Here is a 12,174-nt window from a genome sequence, read left to right as displayed (position 1 = left end):
TTGAAGAGTTTGAGAAGAATTGGCATTAATTCTTTACATGTTTGGCAGAATTCACCTGTGAAGCCATCTGGTCCTAGGGTTTTCATTGTTGGGAGGGTTTTGATTACTGATTCAACCTCCTTAGTTGTTATTGGTCTGTTCAGATTTTCTTTTTCTTCATGATTCAAACTTGGTAGATTGTATGTTTCTGGGACTTTATCCATCTCTTCTAGGGTGTCCAGTTCAGATTTTTTTTTTCTTGTACCTAATTACTCTAAGACTTACAGTACTTATAACTGGCATATAACTGTTCATAGTACTCTTATGATCCATGTATTTCTGTAGTATCAGTTGTAATGTCTCCTTTTTCACTTCTGATTTTATTTATTTGAGTCTTCTCTCTTTTTTTCTTGATAAGTCTAGGTCAAGGCTTATCAGTTTTGTTTATCTTTCCAAAAAAATCCTAATTTCTTTAAAATTTTCTTTTTTTTTTCTATACTCTATTTCACTTACTTCCACTCTGACCTTTGTTATTTCCCTCCTTCTCCTATCGTTGGGCTTAGTTCTTGTTTCTATAGCTCCTTGAGATATAAAGTTAAGTTTGTTTGAGATCTTTCTTTTTTCTTAACAGTAGGCATGCATTGCTATAAACTTCCCTCTTACCAGTGCTTTTGCTGCATCCCGTAGGTTTTGGTGTGTTGTATCCCCATTTTCATTCTGTTTCACTATGTTTTTTATTTCTCTTTTAATTTCATCTTTAGCTACTTGTTCAGAAGTGTATTAATATCCACATATTTGTAAATGTTTCAGTTTTCCTGCTGTTATTGATTTCTAGTTAAACCATTGTGATTAGAACAGATACTTGGTATGATTTCAGTCTTATTAACTTTGCTAAGACTTATTTTGTAACCTAACATGATCTATCCTGGAGAATGTTCCATGTGTACTTCAGAAGCATATGTATTTTGCTTCTTTTAGATGGATTGTTCAATATATGTCTGTTAGGTACATTGATCTAAAGTAGAGTTCAAGTCCATTGTTTCCTTATTGATTTTATATCTGGATAATCTGTCAATTGTTGAAAGTGGGGTATTAAAGCCCTACTATTATTGTACTGTTTTCTATAACTCCCTTCAAATCTGTTAATATTTGCTTAATCTTTGATGTTGGGTGTATGTATTTACAATTGTTAGATCCTCTTAATGAATTGACCTTTATATCATTATATAATGACGTTCTTTGTTTCTTGTTATGGTTTGAAGTCTATTTTGCCTGATATAAGAGTAGTTACCCCTGTTTTCTGTTGGTTTTTATCTGCATAGAATGCCTTTTTCCATCCCTTTACTTTGTACCTTTGTGTGTCCTAGAAGCTGAAGTGAGTCTCCTATATAAGCAGCATATAGTTGGGTCTTGTTTTTTGATGCATTTAGCTACTCTCTGTCTTTTGGCTGGAGCATTTAATCCATTTATATTTTTTAACTTTTTTATTGAATTATAGTCATTTTACAATGTTGTGTCGAATTCCAGGGTAGAGCACAATTTTTCAGTTATACATGAACGTGCATATATTCATTGTCACACATTAATCCATTTACATTTAAAGTAATTATAGCTAGGTGAGGACCCACCATTGCCAACTAGTTAATTGTTTTCTGGCTGTTTTCTTTTATTCCTCTCTCCTATCTTTGTGAACTAATGATTTTTCATAGTGGTATACTTTGATTCCCTTCTCTTTACCTAGTGTGTATCTACCATAGATTTTTGTTTTGTGATTACCTTGAGGCTTACTTGAAACATCCTATAGATATAATAGTCTATTTTAAGCTGGTAACAACTAAACTTTGATCATATACAAAAACCCTGCCCTTTTATCCCCCTCCCACCACATTTTATGTTTTTGATGTCACAATATATGTTTTTTATATTTGGTATCCACTTATAAAATTACAGTAGCTATAAGCTATTTTTAGTACTTTTATCCTTCACCCTTTATACTAGAGTTAAGTGGTTAACACATCACCGTATTACAGTATTAGAGTATTCTGAATCTGACTTATATACTTGCCTTTATTATGTTGTTTATTTTCATTTGTTGTCATGTTTCTAGTTAGCATCTTTTCATTTAAGCATTTTTTGTAGGGCAGGACTAGTGTTAATGGACTCCTTCAGCTTTTGTTTGTTTGGAAAAGTCTTTATCTAGCTTCCACTTCTAAAGGAAAAATTTGCTGAGTAGAGTATTCTTGATTGGCAGTTTCTTTCTTTTAGCACGTGGAATATCATCCCATTCTCTCCTTCTCTGCAAGGTCTCTGCTAAGAAGTCTGCTGAGAGCCAAGTGCATAGGTGCGTGGTGGTACCAAGTCCTCGGGGGCACAGTAGCTCATCAGTACAGGCCATTGGGGCCATGGCACTGACAACTGCATGTCTTTGGTGAGCTCTGCAGAAGGTCTTCAGGGGCTGTAAGGGCTGTGTGGGTCCCCAGCAGCACCTCCGGGTCCAGCAGCTGCCAGTAGTGACCAGGACCAGTGGTACCCGCACACTTGGCTGTGGGGTCAGCTGTGGGCCCCTGTGTAGGGCAGGGGCTAGTTGCAAACACACTGCAGAGTGGTAGGGGCCAGGGCAGGCAGCAACAGCTGGGGCCAACTCCTGGTATACTGGCAGCTGTGGAGGCCCTGGCTATTGGTATGCACCACTGTGGCTGTCAGGTCTTGCCATGGGCACATGGCAGTGGAGGCTGATGATGGAGGATGGACCAGGGGCACGCAGGTACACAGCTGCAGGTGAGCACAGTACAAGCATGTGACAGGAAGACAGGGCCAGACCTGGGCCCACAGCAGCTGGGGCAGAGGGGGTGAGGTGGGTGAGGTGGGGGTGGGGTGGTGCTCTGACTGTTGGCATGCTTTCTCCTGGCCCTCAGCCTTCTCCTGCAGGCATGTGCATGGCAGTGAAGGCCGGTGATGGGCATCAGCTGGCTGTGTGTATTTGCACAGCTGGAGGGGCTAGCCCTGAGAACATACACAGTGATAACAGTCAGCCACTGGGATCTAGGCTGGTGTCTTACACTCACACAGCCTGAGAGGCCTGTACTAGCTGTCTGTGTGGTTCCTGGACTCTGACAGGGTTTAGGGGAGGGAGTGAGGAGCAAGGAGAGACACAAGTAGCTGGTATCAGCAAAGATGAATACCTGGGAGATGAAAGCTAGTGGAATCTGCTGGAGGTCCGTGCTGGGTGTGCTGGCCCTTGGCTTCTTTCATAGTTGTTGAGTTATCTGCAGAGCAGGTCACTGAGAACCAAGATCACTCCCACTGGCTGGCTACTACTGGGAGCCCCTGCTTTTCTTCCTTATTCCTGGCCATCTCTATTTGTCTCAGCTCTGTGGTCCCTGGTCAGGGTGAAACTGAAGCAGGACCTCCATGTGGTACCCTGAAAGGCTGGGGAAGATGGTAGCTCACCTCACTCATCCTTTCTCTACGAGGGCAACTCTTTCTTGCTGGGGTCTTCCCCCTTCACACTGAGCAGTGCCAGCTTGGGAGGGGGAGATGAGGAGGTGTGGTGCAACGATGCAGGCAAAATGAAACTGTCTTCCTTCCCTTGTTGTGTGGCTCCACCATCTTGCTGAAATCTCTTAAGTGGACTCCAGAACTCTTCTTGATCTGTTTTTGTTCATGGGTGTCTGTCTAATTTCTGATCTTTGTGTGGATCCAGGGGCTGGAGCCCACCATCTTGGTGACATCACTCCCTGGTCTATCTCAAGCCCCTCTCCTTCTCTATTTCTGCTTCTGTTCAAGGTTGTCTTAGCATTAATTGACTTTTTAAAAGTTAATTAACCAATTCATTAATGAATTCCTGGCTTTACCTCATCTGGCCCTGGTGGTGATAAATACTGCTTTTCTGGTTCTAAGGTTCTGGCTTCTCGTTACCAGCATTTCTTCACCTGGCCTAGTCCAGTCCCTCAGGTTTTCTGTGGCCTTATGTGAGCAATTCAGACACCCATACCCAACTGTATCACAAAAGAGCCCTTTGCCAACCCCTCAAGGTCCCCATTCTGGTCATGTTACAATGATCTACAATTTTCCAGTGCTCCTCAACCAGTTTTCTACGTGAGAAAGAACACTTCATACAATATGGCTGACTCCTACCATTTTAAGAAATAATGCATTGTAGGCAATGTCATTGTCAGTTTAAAATAAAACATGAATAGTGAAGTTTCTAGGCGTCTTTTCCCAATACTCATAGGCTTAGTCTCCCAGTACTGTGGCTGTCATGACCAAAGATTTTATCTAATTGTCTTCAGTACAACCCAAGCCCTCCATTAATGCACCAGTAGACTTCATAACTGCCCACCCTGTGTGGGGCCCCTAGGTTAATGGGGTCATTTGTATACCCCTCCAGAAATGGACCCCTCCAGAAATGGACCAAGAAATGTGACATCTCTTGTCACATTTTAGGTCATTAGGGATATTGTAACCTTGGGAGAAGCAGTGGCCCCTGCCAGGCCTGGCCATGACTAAGGCTGTATCACTTAGCTTTCTTTCCTAAACTTGATTTCCCAAGAGACTCAGGCCAAAATAGAACAGCTCCCTTTCTAAGGCTGAATCTTGTTTGTCATGGAAATGTACTTGGAAAGTTTTAGCAATGGAAAGACAGGAAGAGGAGCTGCTTCATGGTCTCTGGTCAGATCTAAGCGATGACTCAACCTTGTAGAAGGGACATGACTTGCTGTGGCTGGAATCTTCTTTGTTAACTTTTAATCCCAAGGTTTGATGAAAACCTTTTTCTCATTAGGTAGTGTAGATATGGCTATGCATGTTTAAAAACCCAGGGCTTCTGGAATAACACAGATTGAGAAAATAAGCAAATATGATGATAAGAAAAATTAAAAGGTAAGGTGACATTTACCCTCAGTTTACATTTACTCTGATGGGAGCCACCATGATCAGGTAATTTGAGGAACAACTGCTGGCTCTCCACAAACCTGCAGAACCATTGACTTTCCATCTTTCTCTGTGGCCCAAGGAGAAGCAATGATGTGTTCCCCAAAGAAACCTGGCAGTCGGGTCCCTCGGTGCTGCCCTTCTCTGTTTTGGACCTGCTCTCTGATAAGCGGTTTTGATCTCGCCCTCCTGTGTGTCCACCATGGACCTGGGAACCTGTTACCCCTTTACAGAATTATTTGTTTCCATATCCGCTTCCCAGACTGGACTGTGAGAACCTCAAGGGCGTCGAAGCTTTTCTGTCTCCAGCACTAATTGCAGTACCCGTAATTTAGATGTTTCATGTTAACTGAGAAAATGAAAAGGTCTCCAAAAACGGGAGCAGAATTAAGAGATTCTCTACCACTGCCATCTGTGAGTCAGGGAGAGTAGGCAAGATTATCAGAAGAAATCAGATTTCCCACAGAAATTCCTAAGACCCAACTTAGAGCCATCACAAATAAGTATAAATAAAAAACCTGCAGAGGATGTGGACCCCAGGGAAGGCAGCTAGGATGAAAACACTGGGCCCCAACCAGAAAGTCTCCCCGAGATGGGATTTCATAGGGCCTTGCTGGGGGAGAGAGACTCTTGTAAAGCTGAGTTTATAGACATGTAAATTGAGGCTGATGGAGCAGAACCATTTATATATCAAGCTTGGAAGCTCATAATACCTTTATGTCTATTATTAGTAACTTCTTTTTTTTTGGTTTGGGAAATATAAATAATTACATGACATGAGCAAACCTTCCATAAAGATCTTTAACAAGATCAAGACAATCTCGGGCAAACTATATTTTCCATCATGTATCCAATGAGGAATAATAAAGGCTATTCTCTGAATGTGGCACTGAGTCACTCTCGGGCTTGTAACAACAGTGCCCTCGATGGAAATGTACTTGGGGTTGGGAGACTAAGGTTGGACGCTGAATGCTGCCACTTACTAGTTACATGATTTTGGTCAAGCCAATGAACCTCTCGGTCCCCCTGTTCCCTATGTGAAAATTTGGTGTGACAACACTTGCCTGGGAGAGTGGTGGTGAAGCATCACTGTGAAACTGTATGTGAATGTCCTAAGCTGCGGTCTGGCCCATGATAGGTGATCAAGAAATGGAGCTGGGATTCCGACTGCACAGATCAGAGATGTAGGCCCAGAGTAGAGTGTAGTGGTCACTTATGGCGGAGGGCACTCCCTCACTCCCCATGTAACCGGAAGCTGATTTCTGTGCCTCCACGTGACTCCCAGGTGAGGCAAGGGACCCCAGGATCTCTAATGTCAGCTTCCTCGTTCTGCTATGCTTTCCCTTCTGTTTCCGTTGTACCCCGACTCTGACCAGATCCAGAGATGAAGCACCAATTAAATCAAACATCCTTCATAACTGTTTAAGTAGCCTGGTAGAGGGTGAATGAACAGGGAGTGATCACCAATGTTTAGAGTGAAGGGTAACAAACAAGGTCCCACTGTCTCGCTCAGGGAACTATATTCAGTTCCTTGTAATAGCCGCTAATGAAAAGGAACATATATGTGGACAACTGACTCACCGTGCTGTATACCAGAAATTAACACAATATTGTAAATCGACTATACTTCAATTAAAACAATAGATTGTAGGGTGGAGGGTAGGAAGGGAGGGGCAGTGAGAGATGGGGATAACACACAGATCTTAACAATCAACATTTGATCTTAGGACCAATGCTTCAGATTACAGAGGATTTGGTGTAGCTAGTAAATCAGGAGGTTACCATGAAAATCCTAATTTCTAGGGTTTTTTCTGCAAAAAATGAAAGTACACAAGTCTAGTTCACATTCCCTTGTGGCAGTAGTCAGTGGAAGCTAAGTTGGAGCTGACAAATGAGGTGGCACAGGCAGCCGGTCTTGAGTGTGACCATGGTCCCCACTCCTTCTCACCGGCCCTGTATCCAGTCTGAGTGCTGGTTTCCATGTGTTGCCTCAATGCGTTACTGTTTCTCTCAGCCAGCTGTACTGTGTACACATAGGGAGCTACCAGGAAAGATAAGGTCAGTTTGTGCTTTGGAAAGATAATCTTGGAAGCTGAAGGATTTGTTCTTGTGAGAGGGAGATAAAGTGAAAGAGAAGGATTAAAGATCAAACGTAGAAAGATCAGTTAAATGCCAACTACAATAGTTTAAACTAAATGTCATGTGCGTTCCAGCCCTGGCAGTAGTCCTGGAGGCGGGGAGAGAGCAGATTCCAGATGGGGTTGGAGACGAAATTGAGGGAGCTGGTGACTGAAGGAAAGGGAGAATTTCAAGGCTCAAAATAAAGCAAGGCTACCTCGACGGATGTTTATGACAACAGTTTTGATTTCATGGCAGAAAAATAGAAACAAAGTGAGCGCCCGTTAAAGGAAGTCGGTTGAATATACCGTGGCTTGTCTAGACTCTGGGACATCAAGCTGCCATTGCCAGGAATAAGCCTGGTCCAAACCAGCTGCTGTGGAGGGATTTCCTCTGAGTGTAATTAGGTGGAATGCACTGAGATGATTCTGTCAATTAAAAAGCAACTACCCCCAAACCTGCATGTGTACGTATATGCAGACATGATTGTATTCTCTTACATGAACCTGTATGTTTGGTTATAATTACATGAACGAAGAAAGAAGTATGGGTAACATGTTATTGATAGAATGTGGGAGTAAGTGGAGGATGAAGAAAGTAGGAGGAAAGTAAAATAAAACCTATATTATTAAGACACGGTCTTTGAGTTTTTAAAGAGCGTGGCTTTTATTTCTGCCAAATTGGGTATGTGTGTGTAACCATAGAAAAGGTGCAGGGAATGGTTATATGGAGTTTGAGAGATTCCAACTGATGGTCATTTTCTTGTGTGATTATAGATAATTTATAAATATATGTACCTGAAACTGTTTAAAAAATGAAGTTCATTCATTGTGTAAAACCTACAATAGCTCTATTTTCATTGTGGACAAGCATGTATCAAGTTTTAGTTTTCCGTCATCCCAACATTTCTCTCATTTTAGGTTTAAGTCCCACCATGGCTACTTATCAGCTGGGTGAACTCAAGACAATTTACTTAATCTCTCTTTCTGATTTTTCTTATTTGGAAAATGGGAAAGATAATCTTAACCCTGAAAGGTTGTTGTTAGGATCAAATAAAAGAATATTTATAAAAAGCTGGGCCCCTCGTAGGCTGGCCTCAGGAGGCAGCTACTATTTTTAGTATTTTTAGAAAACGCTTTACCCTGGCTCACAAGAGTGACATAATTGATGGTTTCAGCCACGGCCTTCAGCTCCTCCCTAACCCCCAGTGACATTTTTCTGTCCAGTTCCAGTGATAACACTCCCTCTCATTTTCTCTAGACTTTAATCAGTTTCTTGAGGCCAAGGAACAAATTCCAGGCCACTGGCCAGTGAGCAGGCACACGGGCTCAGTTTCTTCCTCTACTTATTTTAAGCTGATCTGACTCCTTAGTTCAAACCTTATCATCAAATTCGAAGTAATTTTCAAGGCTCCTGACCACATTTAACAAGCAAAAGCCTTTGAGAGGGCAAATTTTTGCAAGGTTGGCATGTTTTATTTCTGCAAGTTTTGTTCACAATGTAAGGAAAAAGATGAAACAAATGTGGGATCTAAGGTGTGGTAACATTACTAAATGCTAGGTAATGTATTTATAGAGCCTTCCTCCCACTGAGCTCCATAAAATAGAATAGAAATTCTTTGAATTTTTGACAGAAATAGGTCAAATTGATTTAGAAAAACTACAATCACCTTATCTTTGCATCTTTGTTTGGTGTCTGTGCTCCTAGAGAAACCAGAGATACTGAGATATTTCAGATACAGCTGTACTATGTACGAAGTTGCTGAAGGTTTTTCAGTTTTATTTTTAGCTAAGAAATTCCATGTAAGTCTGGATCAAACCTAACCATTCAATGGGCCATGTTGTCTGTTTTATTTCCAAAATATGTCATCAATAGAGGGGAAGTGTTTGAAAAAGATTATAAATGTAAATCCCAATCAGTTCAAAGTTTCCCTCAAAGGTTGGTTGATCGCATATAACACCTTAGAACTAGTCTGTCATGGCCCAGAGCTTCTTTTTTCTAATTATTATTGATTTGATTTGATTTTTTAATGGAGGTACTGGGGATTGAACTCAGGACCTCCTAGACCTCATGCATGCTAAGCATGCGCTCTACCACTGAGCTATACCCACTCCCCACCCAGAGCTTTTTAAAATGAACTACGGAGGCCTTTATATAAGGAGGTGTTAGACTTTGGGTATTTCTTGAATTTGTTGATCTTTTTCCTATTTTATTTGTGTAAGAATTTTATTTCTGGATAGAGTCCCTTCTCTCTTTTTTTTTTTTTTTTTTTTTGTCTCTAAATTACACTTTAATCTTCTTCAAACAACAGAGTACTTGAAATATTTTAGAAAATAAACCATCAGATGTAGCCACTTATGGGTAAAAATTCTACTCCATTTGGTTTGCCGTGATTAATAGAGCAGCAGAAACCAACACGTAGTGTTTATGATGCCTCAGGCATTGTTCTAAGCAGGGTGTCTCAACCCTGGCACCACTGAAGTTTTGAACTGGGTCATTCTTTGTTGGGGTAGGGGACGCTGCCTGTATGTTGAATAATGTGTAGCAGCCTCCCTGGCCTCTACCCCAAAGATACCAAGAGCACTCCTCCACCCTCCCTCCACCAGTTGTGATAACCAAAAATGTCTCTAGACATTGCCAAATGTTTTTTAAGGGGCAAAATCACCCCAGTCAAGCACCCCTTACTGTTCTCAACACTTTTACACAGGTCATTTTATTTACTCTTTACAACAGAGACTATGAGAGTTTATATAGTTTTCCCAAGATCACATAGTGGGTTGGTGAGTGGGTTCCTGGGATTCAAACTCCAGTTGGTATAATTCCACAGTTCCTCCTTTTTTAGAAATCATGCTTTGGAGGGAGTGAGAGGGGAGGGGAGGAGAAACCCAACTTAGGTTCAACATTTCTTAAAAAATAAAAAAATCATTCTGAGTTCTAATACTTTCTGCATTCTCAAACCCCATCCTGGTCCCCAAAATGTGCCTTTAGCTGCCACCAACCCCCAGCCCTCCGTTCCAGCAAATATCTTATTCTCCCCTGAGAGACAGAAGTTGTCTGACATGAGTCTCTTTCAGCTTTTTCCTCTTCATCTCAAAAGCCTTAACCTATGACCTAACCCATCCTTTAGCATCCTTCTTTCTAAGGACAACCCCTCTTGATCATAGCCCACTCCCTTCTCTCTAACTTTGCTTTGTGAATAATCCCTACTACAGATGATCCCTCTTACAGGTCTTCTGTTCTTCCCCAGGCCTGACAATGTGCTTCTCCCTTTGTGATGGGCCATGCATGGTACCCAGTTATTTGGTCAAATATTATTCTAGATATTTCTGTGAAGGTATTTTTTTAGATGAGATAAAATTTAAATCAGTAGACTTTGAGTAACACAGATTACTCTTCATAATGTGGGTGGGCCTCATCCAATCAGTCAAAGGTTGACCTCTCTAGAAAAAGAGGAAATTCCTCCACCAGACCACTTTAGGACTCAAACTGGAACTCTTGTCTGCATCATCAGCCTGCCAGCCCACCCTGAAGATTTTGGAGATAAGCCAATTCCTTAAAGAAGTCTTTCTCCCTCTGTATACACCTTTTTTTTCTATTTCTCTGGAAAACCTTAATACACCCCCTTTCCTAAAACACTTTTTCCTTGAAGCTGCCTTGCCTCTAAGCTCACATGCCCTCTTCTCTACAGTCAGCTCTACTCTCCCCTCTCCTTCTGCTGGTTGCCCTTACAGTCTGCATTGGGGGATGTTTGAAATGTTGAGATTTCTGCACTACAAAATAAGGACTTCATCTATTTCATTGTTACATTTCCAAAATATGCCTAGCACAGTAACTTGAATATTATGGATACTTAAGCTTATTCATCTGAAATGTCAAATCTTTTCTCTAAATAAGGCTGAAAAACAACTGAGAAAAAAATGCAACAGTAAACATTTCCTTTTGATATTTCTGGACTTAAGATGTTTGAATTTAAACTCTGTTTATTAAAAACATTCTTGTTGGGTAATTTAGTCCTCTTTTCTCTTAAAAAATGTTTTTCAGAGTTACAATAAAAGAGCAACCCAAATGTAGAACAAGAGCAGAGAAATCATAACCCAAATCCAACTGGTGATGAATAGACATTTGGTAAGTTGCTGGTGGACACTTTTTTACTTTACTACAAGTTTAATTCCTTCATTCCTGTCTGTATTGCCTGCCCTTATGAAATTAAAACATTAAGAAAATATTTAATTAATCGTGTGTTTAACTAGAATTTAAGTCATAAGGAAAAAAAAAGCAGAGCTCAGAGGAGTATTTCTGCTGCTAGTGAAAAACAGTTATATTGGTTGGAATTTTGACCTTTAGGCCGAGTTTTAAAACAAGAACATATTTTTAGGGAATTAAGGAGCTTTTAAAAACCCAGTGGGGATTTACCACTGATTTCTTTTTTTTTTTTTTTTTTTTTAATTTTTAGCAACATTCAGAGTACTTCAAATTGAAGAGAGAAAAAAATTAGCCACAGTAACAAAAACACCATAAATCTAATCACTTCTGCTTTTATATTTGTATTTGTTACTACAGTCCTTGCCCATATAGATTTATAATGTTTTCCAACATTTTATTATAAAATCTTTCAAACACATCACTCTATCCATCTAATTTTTTTTAACACATTTCAGTTAGTTGCAGACATCAGTATACTTCACTACAACCAAATGAAATTTGTTCCAGGTATGCAAGGCTGGTTCAACATTCAAAAATCAACTATTTTGATTCATCACATCAACAGATTAAAGTAGAAAAATCATATAATCATATTAACAGATGCTGAAAAAACATTTGACAAATGCAACATCCATTTATGAGCAAAACTCTCAGCGAGCTAAGAATGCAGAGGAACTTCCTTAACTTGATAAAGAACATCTGTATGGCTAGGGTTATACTTAATAATGAGAAACTAAATGCATTCCCCCTAAAATTGGGAATAAGGATGTCTCTTCTCCTATTCAACATCAGATTGGAGATCTTAGCTTATGCAATAAGACAGGAAAATAAAAACAAACAAATATACAGATTGGAAAGAAAGAAATGAAAGAATTTGTTCCCAGATGGCATGAATATCTATGTAGAAAATACCAAAGAACCAATCAAGAAACTGCTGGAATT

The 12,174-nt window shown here is 40.4% G+C and overlaps 1 long non-coding RNA gene across 1 annotated transcript; it reads right to left on the bottom strand.

Moving 5' to 3' along the window:
- Positions 1–619: 619 nt before the first annotated feature.
- Positions 620–6,471, bottom strand: LOC116665520. The gene is made up of 3 exons (XR_004322192.1): positions 6,399–6,471; positions 989–994; positions 620–630 (listed from the first exon to the last, which is right to left on the bottom strand). It is a non-coding gene; the product is annotated as an uncharacterized LOC116665520 (long non-coding RNA).
- Between the last annotated feature and the right edge of the window lie 5,703 nt (positions 6,472–12,174).

This window comes from Camelus ferus, chromosome 8 (assembly GCF_009834535.1).
Source record: "Camelus ferus isolate YT-003-E chromosome 8, BCGSAC_Cfer_1.0, whole genome shotgun sequence".
Classification (NCBI taxonomy): Eukaryota; Metazoa; Chordata; class Mammalia; order Artiodactyla; family Camelidae; genus Camelus; species Camelus ferus.
The sequence above is the reverse complement of the archived record's forward strand: the minus strand, read 5'-3'. Positions and strand labels throughout refer to the sequence as shown.